General features: G+C 44.1%; 1 long non-coding RNA gene across 1 annotated transcript in view; it reads left to right on the forward strand.

The window, feature by feature from the left end:
• Nucleotides 1–985: 985 nt before the first annotated feature.
• LOC131381857 (uncharacterized) overlaps nt 986–14977 on the forward strand; it is a 20734-nt gene continuing 6742 nt past the window's right edge. Inside the window, exons 1-2 of the long non-coding RNA XR_009210853.1 lie at nt 986–1175; nt 3304–3422. This is a non-coding gene — a long non-coding RNA (uncharacterized LOC131381857). The remainder of the gene's footprint in view (nt 1176–3303; nt 3423–14977) is intronic.

Raw genomic sequence — 14977 nt, forward strand, 5'->3', positions numbered from 1 at the left:
TATAAGTGAGAACATGCTGGATTTGGTTTTCTTTTCCTTTGTTAGTTTGCTTAGGATAATGGCCTCTAGCTCCATCCATGTTGCTGCAAAGGACGTTATTTTGTTCTTTTTCATGGCTGTGTAGTGTTCCATGGTATATATGTACTACCTTTTTTTTTTTTTTTTTTTTTTTTCCTTTTTTTTTTTTTTTGCCACTTTTTTTTTTTTTTTGAGATAGAATCTCTCTCTGTCACCCAGGCTGGGGTGCAGTGGCATGATCTCAGCTCACTGCAACCTCCATCTCCTGGGTTCAAGTGATTCTCCTGTCTCGGCCTCCCGAGTAGTATACCATATTTTTACTGTATCTCTTATATGGTTAGATACACAAATACATTGTGTTACAGTTGCCTACAGTATTCAGTCCAGTAATGTGCAGTACAGGTTAGCAGCTCAGGAGCAAAGGGCTCTACCATATACCCTTGGTGCACAGTAGGTGATACCATCTAGGTTTGTGTTAAGTACACTCTATGATATTCATATGATGATAAAATCACCTCATGAGGCATTTTTCAGAACATATTTCTATCATTAAGAGATTTGTGGCCAGGTGTGGCAGCTCATGCCTGTAATCCCAGCATTTTGGGAGGCTGAAGCAGGCAGATCATTGAGGTCAAGAGCTCGAGACCAGCCTGGCCAACATGGCAAAACCCTATCTCTACCAAAAATACAAAAATTAGCCAGGTATGGGGGTGTGTGCCTGTAATCCCAGCTACTAGGGAGGCTGAGGCAGGACAATCGCTTGAACACAGGCAGCAGAGGTTGCAGTGAGCTGAGACTGCGCCACTGCACTCCAGCCTGGGCAGCAGAGGAAGAGTCAGTCTCAAAAAACAAAAACAAAAACAAAAACAATTTGTAACTGCGTGTATTATGTATGTATGTATGTATCTATTTATCTATCTATCTATTCATCTATCTGATGACTTTCTTTTCCCTCCAGGATGTATGGTGTTTTAGAAGAAATAATAGCTCAATGGAACAAAGGATCAGAGAAATTCACACCTGAGATGTGGTAATCAATGACAAAGACAAAGATCTCTTCCCAGAGAATATTCTCCTTCATGCAGGAGCCTAGGAATATTATGCGACACTTGATACCAGCCCTGAGTGTTGACAGGTCCTGCACCCCCCCATCTGAGGTATGGTCATTTCCCCCACTTCTAAGAGTAAATGAATTATCATTCCCATCTTGACTGACTCATTTAACACGAATAAGAAGCTCATATCTCAAGTAAGGGCTGGACCATGAGACCATGCGTCTTAGTCTGTTTGGCTGCCATAACAAAATACCTTAGACTGGGTCATTTATAAACAACAGAAATTGGTTGCTCACTCATTTATAAACAACAGAAATTGGTTGCTCACTCATTTATAAACAACAGAAATTGGTTGCTCACAGTTCTGAGGCTGGAAGTCCAAGATCAAGGTGCCAGCGGACTTGGTGTTTGGGGAGGGTGCTCTGCTCCATGGACGGTGTGCTGTTGCTCTGTCATCATGTTGCCCAAGTGTCCTTTATAGGGACTCTAATCTCATTCACAAGAGTGGAGCCCTCATGACTTAATCACTCCCCAGAGGCCTCATCTCTTAATATTACTACATTGGGTATTAGGTTCCACCTATGAATTTTGGGAGACACCAACTTTCAGACCATAACAGCATGGTCCCTCAGCTGGTGAATAAACAAACTGAGGTATAGCCACATAATGAAATAGTACTCAGCAATAGAAGGAATGGATGAATCTCAAAATAATTACAGTGAGTGAAAGAAGCCAGACAAGAAGAGAGTATGTATGGTTCAACGTCTATAAAACTGGAGGCAATGCAAACACACCTACAATGACAAATCAGTGGCTGCCTATGGTTGGCAGGGTGGGTGTGGATTACAAACAGGCATGAGAAAACTTTCATTTTTTTTCTTTTTTTTGAGAGGGAATCTCGCTTTGTCACCCGAGCTAGAGTGCAGTGGAGTGATCTCGGCTCACTGCAACCTCCACCTCCCGGGTTCAAATGATTCTCCTGCCTCAGCCTCCCGAGTAGCTGGGATTACAGGTGTGCACCACCATACCTGGCTAATTTTTTTTTTTGTATTTTTAGTAAAGATGGGGTTTCCCCATGTTGGCCAGGGTGGTCTCAAACTCCTGATCTTAAGTGATCCACCCGCCTCGGCCTCCCAAAGTGCTGGGATTACAGGCGTAAGCCACGGTGCCTGACCAGAAAACTCTTGAGGGTGATGGATATGTTTATTATCTTGATTGTGGTGTTGGAGACATGGGAGCATATGTCCAAATTCATCAAATTGTATCCCTTAAATATGTGGTGTTTGTTTTATTTATTTATTTATTTATTTTTGAGACAGGGTCTCGCTCTGTTCCAGCTGGAGTGCAGTGGCTTAAATATGGCTCAGTGAAGCCTTGACCTCCTGGGCTCAAGCAATCCTCCTGTCTTAGTCTCCCAAGTAGCTGGGACCATAAGTGCACACAACCGTGCTTGGCTAATTAAAGAAATTTTTTTTGTAGAAATGGGGTTCCACCTTGTTGTCCAGGCCGGTCTTGAACTCCTGGGCTCAAGTGATCCACCTGCCTTGGCCTCCCCAACGGTTGGGATTATAGGCATGAGTCACAGCGCCTTTGCCGTTTATTGTGTACCAATTATACCTCGACAAAGATAAACAAACAAAAAGAATATCTAAGCTGGGCCCAATGGCTCATGCCTGTAATCCTAGCATTTTGGGAAGTTGGGGTTGGAGAATCATTTGAGGCCAGGAGTTCAAGACCAGCATGGGCAAGGTAATGAGACCTCATCTCTACCAATAAATAAATAAATAAATGAATAAATTAGCTGGACGTGGCAGCACATGCCTGTAGCCTCAGTTTCTCAGGAGGCAGAGGCAGGAGGATGGCTTGAGCCCAGGAAGTTGGGGCTGCAGTGCCTCTGCACTCCAGCTTGGGTGACAGACCACGACTCTGTCTCAGAAAACAAACAAAGAAACAAACAAAAAGAATGTCGAAAGGAGGGCAATCTACAATAATTCTTAATGAGAAGATGGGAAAAGACTGAAAATCTTTGGATCACGCAGATGCTCACCAGTTCTCATTGATAAATCTTTCAAAACAGCTGCTGAACTGAAAGACGATTTGATAGACTTTTGTTATGTAAAAAGACAGTGTTCCAAATTTGCTGACATTTTCTGACATGGTAAGTTGTTCTCAGAGACACAACTCCACAACTCCTGGCAGACTTTTTTTTTTTTTTTTTTTTTTGAGACAGAGTTTGACTCTTGTCACCCAGGCTGGAGTGCAATGTCACGATCTCGGCTCACTGCAACCTCTGCCTCCCGCGTTCAAGCAATTCTCCTGCCGCAGCCTCCTGAGTAGCTGGGATTACAGGTACGTGACACCATGCCCAGCAAATTTTTGTATTTTTAGTGGAGACAGGGTTTCATCATGTTGGCCGGGCTAGTCTTGAACTCTTGACCTCAGGTGATCCACCTGCCTTGGACTCCCAAAGTGCTGGGATTACAGGCGTGAGCCATTGTGTCCAGCCGCAGATATTTTTGAAAACAAAAATAAAAACAAATGGATAATCTGATTCCTCATGGTTAGAGGAGATATTCTAAAATTGAGTATGCTAGTAACTACTTTTCAAAAGAAACTTTCGAAAAGATTTTAAAAACAGATGTTTGGAACTATTTCTATTATTATGTGATTTTGTTACTGAAAATGATGTGTGGCACTTTTAAAAAATTCATACTTTCCCACTTCAAAAGTTGGCATCCCATACATATATATACCTACTATGTACCCATAAAAATTATTTAAAAAGTTGGAACCAGCCGGGCGTGGTGGCTCATGCTTGTAATCCCAGCACTTTGGGAGGCCAAGGCGGGCGGATCACGAGGTCAGGAGATCGAGACCACGGTGAAACCCCATCTCTACTTAAAAAAAAAAAAAAAAAAAAAAGTTGGAACCAGAATCTTCTAACTTACTTAAAATGTTTCAAATTAAATTATCAGGCTTTCAAAGCATTTATTAAAATTACCAAAATGCAACCCCCTCTGATTATTTATTTTACAAGAACAACTGATTGGAATAGAGAGGATTTAAATTTGTTAGTGAACTTCAAGAAACAACTTCTGTGTAATTGGTGAATGAGATTAATCAATATTTTAATTTAATAAACACAATATCTTTTTTCCATTTGTCTGTACTTATCTTTGTGAGATGCCTTTTTTAGCTAAGGTACTCATGAAAACCAAGTAATGAAATAACATGAATTTAAAACCAGACCTTCAAATTGCCCTATCATAAAGTATTAAAACAATATTTTAAAAAATTATGCAAAATTTAAAATCACATTGCTCTCTCTAAAATATTAATATAATACAATCTATATATGCATAATACAGATTATATTTTATATGTACACACAATATTACTATTCCTTTTTTGTTTTTTTTTTGAGACGCAGTCTCGCTCCGTCGCACAGGCTGGAGTGCAGTGGCGCGATCTCGGCTCATGGCAACCTCCACCCCCAGGTTTAAGCAATTATCTGCCTCAGCCTCCAGAGTAGCTGGGATTACATGCGCGTGCCACCATGCCCGGCTAATATTTTGTATTTTTAGTAGAGACAGGGTTTCACCATCTTGGCCAGGCTGGTCTTGAACTCCTGACTTCGTGATCTGCCCACCTTGGCCTCCCAAAGTGCTGGGATTACAGGTGTGAGCCACTGCACCTAGTCATAATATTACTCTTCTTAATGAGATAAAATGTTTTTTGGTACCATTCATAAATAAAGTAAAGCAAGTATTATTTTAGAAAACCCAGTAATGTACTACTAAGGATACAAGATGAAAAATGTAGTAACCTCTATTCTAGTGATGTTTCTGAAGATGCTGTAATTCTCTAGATACTAGCACCCCTGGGATGCTACCCTCCCCACACAACTAGTGACCACGATTTGTGGGAACTGGCTGGGCTTACTGCTTGAACCCAGTCTTATTCTAAAGATAGTTATGGAGTTTGTGTATACAAATTCAGTGTGCTGTCTTGGTTTTATTGGAACGGTCTCAGGTCTATAGCATGTCTAAAGCAATCAGTAATCACATTTGGATGTTGTGTTAGAATACGTGGTTATGATATGGTTTAATGTAATGACCTCCAAAAATAGCACAACACTCATGATGACTGTAAATTATTAATCAAGTCAATGTGGACTGGGAAGCATAGGTCCCAGAAGCAGCTGACCAAGCAAGTTTTATTACAGGAGATAGCACCCTGGCTATCCTTGAGCCATAACAAAAGCCATAAAAAACCCTCTGTACAGGCTCATTCCGTGATCCCAGAGTGATTTAGGGGATTATTTTGCAACCTATAAAAGCTTAACATTGACAAAAGTGAGAAGCCAGAGTGGAAATACTGTGATGATTTAGACTGCTTCTCGACTTCGGCTGGACCTTCAGGCCACCTGGGGCACTAGTATTTAAACAAACACACAAAAAGTCCTCAAGGTTTTCTGATATGCAGCCATGGCTGAGAACCACTTTTACAACCATAACCATCATTGCATTTGCTTCACTTTCACTTCTGGACATGATAGAGAAACTGGTACCCGACTTGCCCTCTGCTAAAAATGATAAAAGTAGACAGAATATATGCATCGACTGTTTTGGGGCATTGAGTAACAGGCAATGCTGAACTGGGATCATGAGGTATGGGAAACACAAGATGAGCCCCAGGATCACCTGGCTTTCTGCCTGCTGTGGCACAGGGAAGTGAGATCTAACCTCAGCAGTGACTTTACTGAGATGAAGAGGCAGAAATTGGGGCTTCAGGCTGCTGAAGTAGCTGAAGTCTGCAGAACAGGGTACTAGAGAAGAAGAGAGTTGTTCAGAACAATGAAGTTTGTGTGGGAAGTCTTTATGTGAATCCTTAACTTAGGACTAGGCTGTGATTGTCCAAGGCAGGCCTCCACGAGGCCTGTGCTGGGGCTGAGACCGCACAGTAATACTAGAACTTGTACGTTGCTGGGAGATGTTAGCGCTCTGGCCTAACGTGAACATTTTGGGCATTCAGGTGAGACCTAGAAAGGCTATGCCTTGGGAGTAAGGACTATGCCATAAAGCAAGAACAATACTTTAGGACTAAGCTTTAAACCAAAATAGCTTCCTCCCAAACAAAGAATAATACTAGCCTAACCTGATCAAAAGGATGTAACAGTAATTTAAATGCCTGCCAGAACAAAACTCAACATCTTATACAGGAAGATGACATAATCCAAACTCCCTATGTTGTATCATTCACAATGTCCACCACACGATAACAAATTAGTAGACATGCAAAGAAGCAGAAAAATGTGACCCATGATCAAGAAAAAAAAGCTATCAATAACATCTAGATCTAATTGGTCTAAATGTTGAACTTAGCAGAGAAAGACTCTGAACAACTAATATAAAAATATCCAAAGACTTAAAGAAAAAGATAGTCCTAATAAGATCAATGAGGAGTCTCAGCAGGGAAATGGGACGATAAAAAAGGACCAATGGAAATGCTAAAATGAAAAATTACCATCTGTAAAATAAAAGTTTCACTGCTTAGCAACAGACTGCAGAAGAAAGGGCTGATGAATCTGAAATAAAGCAATAGAAATGATCAGATTTGAAGAATGAGAAGAAAAAACGAGCAGAGGTGTAGTGACTTGTAGGGCAATTTCAAGTTGTCTAAATCATATGTAATTAGAATTCCAGTAAATGAAAAGAAAGAGAATGGCAGAAAAATTGTTGAAAGAAATAATAGCCTTGATCCCTCAAATTTAATGATAAACATCAGTCTACAGATACAGGAAGCTTGGAGAACCCTAAACAAGAGAACAAGAGAACTATACCTCAGTATATGATAGTCACTTTATTTTACTTTATTTTTTCAGACAGGGTCTTGCTCTGTTGCCCAGGCTGGAGTGCAGTGGCATGATCACAGCTCACTGCAGCCTAGACCTCCCAGGCTCAGGTGATCCTCCCACCTCAGCCTCCCATATAGCTGGGACCACAGGTGCACGCCACCGTGCCTGGCTAATTTTTAAAAGTTTTTGTAGAGACAAGGTCTCTTTACGTTGTCCGAGCTGGTCTCGAACTCCTGGGCTCAAGTGATCCTCCCGCCTTGGCCTTCCAAAGTGTTGGAATTACAAGCGTGAGCCACTGTGCCTGGCTGTCAAATTTATATTATAGAACACAAATTCAGCAGTGGTAGAATCACATTGTCAATGCCAGCAGCATCAGGACAACAGGGAAGGAACGCCACAGTCACAACCATAGGGGAACCCAGCTTTTTTGATGATGACAACCACCAAGGTACCTGTTAAAATACAAGTCCCTGGCCTCCATCCCAAGCCCACTGATCAGAGTAACTGGGGGAGCTGGGTGGTTAAAAAGCAACCAGATAATTCTCACTCTGGGAAAGTCAGGAAACTGCCGGAATTCTCTTTACTGAGGAGTGACCGACGGGTGGTTGTCTTGGAAAATAAGAAAGGTTGTGTTTTTTCAGTGTGATAAATTTAAAAATATTCTGTTAAATAGTATTTGCTTTGTTTTTTAGTGTTTCACAAATTGATATTGGTTAGTAGACAAAAGGATTGACTTGGCACAAACTTTATTTAGTTGGTGGAGATCCACGAAGTGATAATTATGTAGTCATAATTTGTGAAAACCCAGTATGCTAAAATCAATCCATTTTCGGTGGAATGTTCTAATTCATGCCTCTTATCCAGTAAATATACATAAGCATTTTAACAATGTGTAGAAACTCTTTCTTTTGTCAAAAATAGACAGGCCCACAGCACTATGATTTTGTGACCAGCTGCCCAACATGAGAAGGGCTGTATCCCCCTGCCTGTCGTTATTTATGTGTATCTGTAGAAGCCAGACTATCATCCTTTTTTTTTTTTTTTTTTTTTTTTTGAGACGGAGTCTCACTCTGTCGCCCAGGCTGGAGTGCAGTGGCTTACTGCAAGCTCTACCTCCTGGGCTCACGCCATTCTCCTGCCTCAGCCTCCGGAGTAGCTGGGACTACAGGCACCTGCCACCATGCCTGGCTAATTTTTTGTATTTTTAGTAGAGACGGGGTTTTGCCATGTTGGCCAGGCTGGTCTAGAACTCCTGACCTCAGGTGATCCATCCACCTCGGCCTCCCAAAGTGCTGGGATTACAGGCATGAGCCACCGTGCCCGGCCAGACTATCATTCTTAAGAAGCAATTCCTTTAAAAATATAATCAGGCCAAGTGTGGTGGCTCATGCCTGTAATCCCAGCACTTTCGGAGGCTGCGGCAGGCAGATCACTTGAGGCCAGGAGTTCGAGACCAGCCTGGCTAATGTGGGGAAACCCCATCTCTACTAAAAATACAAAAAAAAAAAAAAAAAAAAAGCCAGGTGTGGTGGTGCACACCTGTAATCCCAGCTACTTGGGAGGCTGAGGCAGGAGAATCACTTGAACCCGGGAGGCAGAGGTTGCAATGAGCTGAGATTGCACCACTGCCCCTCCAGCCTGGGCAAGAGAGTGAGACTGTCTAAAAAAAAAACAGGCCAGGTACGGTGGCTCACTCTTGTAATCCCAGCACTTTGGGAGGCTGAAGCAGGCAGATCACCTGAGGTCCGGAGTTTGAGACCCGCCCGGCCAATATGGCGAAACCCTGTCTCTACTAAAAATAAAAAAAAAATTAGCCAGGTGTGGTGGCATATGCCTGTAATCCCAGCTACTCAGGAGGCTGAGGCAGGAAAATTGCTTGAACTGGGAGACAGAGGTTGCAGTGAGCCAAGATCGCACCACTGCACTCCAGCCTGGGCAACAGAGCGAGACTCCATCTCAAAAAAAAAAAAAATCCTATTTCATTCTGGTCAATCAAATCTGACCAGAATGGGAAACCACATTTGAGCTATAGCTATAGTATTCTTTCAACTCTCCAAAGGGAATCACTAAACCATTTCTGTCTGGGAAGATAATAGCAGGAGGTAGTGAGACGATCATTAAATGACTATTGAAGCTCTTATTACAACCAACCATGACGTCACTCTCTCCCCATAGATTTCTGCATTCATTGCATTTCATGTTTTTTAGCTTCAGAGTAATCTGGTTGTAATTGCTAAGGTTGTCTGGGTTTCAGGTATCAGAAACCAACTCTGTAATTATTTTGAATGAAAAGGGAATTTACTGGAAGTTGGCCCAAGCATTTCAAGGCATTTGAACAACTGTACTTTGAAAAGGGCAGGACCTAGGAAGGCACTAGAAACCTGGACAATTGTGGGTCTTTTCTTTAGTGTGCTGCTGTTAATGTGACTTGTACCAACAATTGCCAGTCTGTTTCTTCCTTTCTGTCTTCAAAATCCCAGCTTCCTCTGTGAGGGAACATGACTTGTTTACCTTGCGTCACTTGTCCTCTTGTGGATCTGTCAGCCCTGGGGGCACAGGATTCCATGGCTGCAACATGCTTGCTGACCGGGGCGGGGAAGTTATGGGTTCATCCTCTTCATTCTCTCCCTGGACACTAGTCACACTCATAGTTTCTGCTTTCCCTTCATTTAACTCACATTCAAATTTTTATTTCTGGCTGGGCACGGTGGCTCATGCCTGTAATTGCAGCACTTTGGGAGGCCAAGGCGGGCAGATTGCTTGAGGCCAGGAGTTCGAGACCAGCCCAGGAAACATGGTGAAACCCTGTCTCTACAAAAAATACAAAATTTAACCAGGCATGGTGGTGTAGGCCTGTAGTCCCAGCTAGGGAGGCTGAGGTAGGAGAATCACTTGAGCCTGGGGAGGTTGAGACTGCAGTGAGCCATGGTCACGCTGCTGCACTCCATCCTGGGTGACAGGGCCAGATCCTGTCTCAAAAACAAACAAACAAACAAACAAACAAACAAACAAACAAACTCTTCATTTCTAGCCATTGCCTTCCTTCTGAGTTTGAAGCCCTCGCCTTTGACTCCCGGCTCTGCGTTTCTATCTGGATGTTCCACTTGATCCAGACTCAGTTTCCCCCCGCATCCCTCCCTTGCCTCAGCCACAGTGCGCATCTGCTGTGTGGTGGTTACTGAGGATATCAAAGTGGATAAAATGTCCCTACTATGCTCTAGTGTTGCAGACAGGCAAGTCAGATGGAGGAGGTACTGGTTCCTGCTGGGGCCTTTTGAGTTAGACCTGAGGAGAGGTGGAAGGACTCTCTGAGCAGAGGCCCCTGCACATGAGCCCATCACAGACAGGGCACCTGTTGGAAGGTGGCCCAGAGGAAGCTGGGAGGGCAGGTGGGGGCCCAGGTCAGCACAGTAGTAGAGGATCAGAGCCACGTGGTGGGGAGCGGCTCCTGCAGGCTTTGGGGACAGTGAAGTGCCAGCTGAGACTGTGGCCAGCTGGAGTCGGCAGGTGAAAAGGCGGGAGGAAGGCAGGGCGAGCAGCAGGCGCAGAAACTAGTGCCCCTCATACTTAGTCCGCACTGGAAACCAAGTTCAACGTTCTCCATGGACAGGATTCCGCAAAAGCAGTCAATTTTCTGTTCTGAGACCGGCTTCATTTCTGTCTCTCTCTTCTCTGATTCCAGCTCCTATTTGAGTGCTTGTGCATAATCAGAGTTTGATTATTTTAAAGCATTCTTTTTCCACTCTAAATACATAATCATTGTAGAAAATCTGAAAGCAAAGGAACCCCTTAGAGGGCGAAATCACAGTCAGCCTTCAAACTCAAAGACACCATAGGTACTTGGCACTGTCTTTCGTTTTCTCCTGTGCCTGTGATCTGCTTTGATGGGTCGTGACTATACCAAATCCACGACTGTGCCACACCTCCTAAACTCCGATTCCTGGACGACATTGCAACTTCCTCCGCTGCCTTGGGGACACGCCCCACTCGCTGTCAAAGCGCCCTGGAGTCTCCTCGCATTTCCCTTCCCTGGGCCCCACCCTTGGGGGCCCCTGGCTGTGGCTCTCACTCTGGGCCTCAGCTCCCAGGAACCCAACCCACTCCCTTCCGCTCCTCGGCCTTCTCCTGCCGCCTCCTCTGGAAGGCTCCCTCATCCTCTGTCGTAGTCCAGGGTTCCCTCCTAGACCTGTGCCCCCGGCACTGCGGCACTGCGGCCATCCCTTGGTGCCCCGCCCGCCCTCCACCACCGAGCACGTCCTGCTTTTCTCCTGGGCTTCCTGGTGTCCACCAGGATTTGAGCTTCTCTCTGTGTCCCCCTTGCTTGGCTCAGTGTCTGGGACAAGCTCTGTGCTCCTCTGTCCTATGTCCTTCCGATGGCCCGCTGTCCCGAGGCTTGCTGTCCCGAGGCCCTTTCTCCTGTTCTCTGGCGGTGTGGCAATCTGTGTTCCCTTGGATGCATCTGTCCCTACCTCCGGGGCTCCACAGTCCCCTCTGCCTGGGAAACTCTTGCGGGGTCTCTGCATGGCTCCCGCCCCCTTTCAGGAGGTCCCCTGACTGCTCTACTTACTGTTCCCTACCTGCCCCCCGCGGCCAGCAGGCCTTCGGTCCCTCATAAAATGTGTTGCTGACCTCGCATCCAGTACGCAGTGAATACGGGCGGGGAACGTCTGCGTAGGGGCGGGCAAACCCTCCTTAAATGCAGCCCCGGCACTCCCACCTGGGTCAGCCTCCGGGCGCCTCTGGGCTGCTGCAGCGCTGCCAGCACGCTTTCTGCCCACTACTGCCCACTGCCTTCCTCTTTCAGTTGGGTCACAGATCGCTACACCGTTCCCATCGCCCTCCTGCGCGAACAGTGCCCTCTCCTTCCCCGCAGTGAGACCTCGAACGCTAGGGTGTGGGACTAAGGCCTCCGCCATCATTTCCCCGAGTTCCCTGCCTTTGACAATTCATCAAATAGTGCTAGCTCTTCTTGTGTCTTAAACATAAGCGGTAATAAGTAAAATCAGTGTCTCCCTGACTAGTGTTCCAGTTGCTAATGGTGACAAAGGCAATCAGGTGTCACCTGAAGTAACACCTGTAACATCAAGTAACATCTGAATTCTGTTGGGCAAGGCCTTTATCATGAAGTTGTCATTATGAGAAAATAAATGAGACTAGTTTCCTGTTAGAAAGCACACACTGGGAAAATCACAAATGGGAAATTCAAGATTAACTCTTGTTAGGGAGAATAATCATTCTAATAATCATATATATATATATAAAATTTTTTTTTTAGACGGAGTTTCACTCTTGTTGCCCAGGCTGGAGTGCAATGGCACCATCTTGGGCGATGTCTGCTCACGGCAACCTCCGCCTCCAGGGTTCAAGCAATTCTCCTGCCTCAACCTCCCGAGTAGCTGGGATTGCAGACATGGCCACCAGGCCTGGCTAATTTTGTATTTTTAGTAGAGACGGGGTTTCTCCATGTTGGTCAGGCTGGTCTCGAACTCCTGACCTCAGGTGATCCACTCGCCTCAGCCTCCCAAAGTGCTGGGATTATAGGCGTGAGCCAACGCGCCCGGCCAATAACACATATTTTTAAAGGCAAAGCTTCCCATGGTACTGATAAACCAAGAAAGATAACTGGATGAGGTGGATAGCATGTGTCTCATATACAAGGAGAACTGCATTTTCCTAAAGAGAACATTCCCCAAGAGTGTTTTTGTCCTTTGATTCAAATTGAAAAGACACATATTTGATCTTTATTGTATGAGGGGCTTTATAAGGTCACAAATATAAGATTTTGTGTCACAAATATGCATTTTTGTCTTGGGTTTCATATTTGGACAGAAAAATATCACCTTATATTTGCGCAAATGTAACAAATGTCTCTTTCTGAAATAATGGATTTAGAAATCTTGGATTTCTATGATTTGAATTAAGATGATTAAAAGTTACAGAATTGGCTGGGTGTGGTGGCTCACGCTTGTAATCCAGCACTTTGGGAGGCCGAGGCGGGCGGATCACCTGAGGTCAGGAGTTCGAGATCAGCCTGGCCAATATGGAGAAACCCCATCTCTACTAAAAAATGCAAAAAATATCCAGGCATGGTGGTGCATGCCTGTAATCCCAGCTACTCAGGAGGCTGAGGCAGGAGAATTACTTGAACTCGGGAGGTGGAGGTTGCAGTGAGTTGAGATCACACCACTGCATTTCAGCCTGGGTGACAGAATGAGACTCTGTCTCAAGAAAAAAAGAAAGTCTACAGAATTGTTCAGGATCCCCAGATAAAGATGAGTTTCCCTTGACAGAGATTAGGTTGGGACACTGGAAGGATATGTGCAGACTGGAGGGACCAGATGGGCGGAGGACAGGGCTGAGCAAGGTTGGTCTCAGGACCAGCCTCAGCGGCAATTTCCATGGCAGGGCTGCTGCCTTCCTGTAAAGCCTCCAGGATGTGTATCAACTGATAGCTAACTCAGCGTAGAGCAATCTGACCTCCATCTCTGCTTCCTGCTCAAAATCCCCCAAGTAGGGCAGGAAGAAGAGCATGTTGACCCAAACTCTCAGCTTCTATAACCAGTTTTTATTTGCTGCTTTGATATTTGGTAGGAATTTTGTCCTGTGGACAGTATTATTTATTTTATTTTATTTATTTATTTATTTTAGAGATGGAGTCTCGCTTTGTGCCCCAGGCTGGAGTGCACTGGCGCAATCTCGGCTCACTGCAAGCTCTGCCTCCGGGATCACGCCATTCTCCTGCCTCAGCCTCCCGAGTAGCTGGGACTACCAGCACCCGCCACCACGCCCGGCTAATTTTTTTTTGTATTTTTAGTTGAGACAGGGTTTCACTGTGTTAGCCAGGATGGTCTCGATCTCCTGACCTCGTGATCCGCCCGCCTCGGCCTCCCAAAGTGCTGGGATTACAGGTGTGAGCCACCGTGCCTGGCTGACAATATTATTTATTAAGTAGTTAGTAATACTGACATACCATTGAAAAAAATTGGGTCATTCCTCTGCTAAAAATCTTGGAATAATTGTGCATTGCACCCAGAGGAAAGCCAATGGAGTCCTTGAAATAATCCTCAGTACTCAACATGATTAGATTCCATTACCTCTTTGAGCTCTTCTTTATTTAAAAAAAATATTTGTTTTCTTTCCAACTTTGATTTTTGGTTCAAGGGGTATATGTGCAGGTTTGTTATATGGGTAAATTGCGTATCACAGGGGTTTGGTGTGCAGATTATTTTGTCACCCAGGTAATAAGCATACTACCTGAGAGGTAGTGTTTTGATTCTCATCCTCCTCCCACCCTCTACCCTCAAATAGGCCCTGGTGTCTATTATTCCCTTCTTTGTATCCATGTGTACTCAATGTTTAGCTCCCACTTATAAATGAGAACATGTGGTATTGGGTTTTCTGTTCCTGCATTAATTTGCTTAGGGTAATGACCTCCAATGGCCGCAAAGGACATGATCTTGTTCTTTTTTACGGCTGTGTTGTATTCCATCTCGATCTCTTCTTTTACTACTTTTCTGCTCATTCACTCTGTTCCAGTCACATTGGCCTTGCTATTCTTTGAATGCCAAATGCGTTCATTGCTATAAATTTATACAGATTTTTAAATTGTCTTCTTGCATTATAAGTTGTATCTTTCCAGGAATTTGTCCTTTCTGTCTAATTTGTTAAACTTGTCGACATAAATTGTTTATAATATTCTATTATACTTTTAAGTTGTTTATTAGTAGCACTTTGATTATCCTTTTAGTGTCTGTAGGATCTGCAGAAATGCCCCCTCTTTTTTCCCCTGATATTGTATCTTCTTTTTTCTTGATCAGTCTAGCTAAAGAATTTTCAATTTTATTTTTCCCCCGAAATAACTTTTGGTTTCATAGATTGTTATCCTGTCTTCTGTTGTTATTATACTTTCATTTTTGTTAATTTCTGCTTTGATCTTTATTACTTCCTTTTCTTAACTTTCAGTTTAATTTGCTCCTGTTTTTCTAGTTTCTTAGGGAGGGCCCTATATAATTTATCTTACACCTTTCTTTTTTATTACAAGTGTTTA

Source organism: Hylobates moloch, unplaced genomic scaffold (genome assembly GCF_009828535.3).
Source record: "Hylobates moloch isolate HMO894 unplaced genomic scaffold, HMol_V3 SCAFFOLD_2, whole genome shotgun sequence".
Classification (NCBI taxonomy): Eukaryota; Metazoa; Chordata; class Mammalia; order Primates; family Hylobatidae; genus Hylobates; species Hylobates moloch.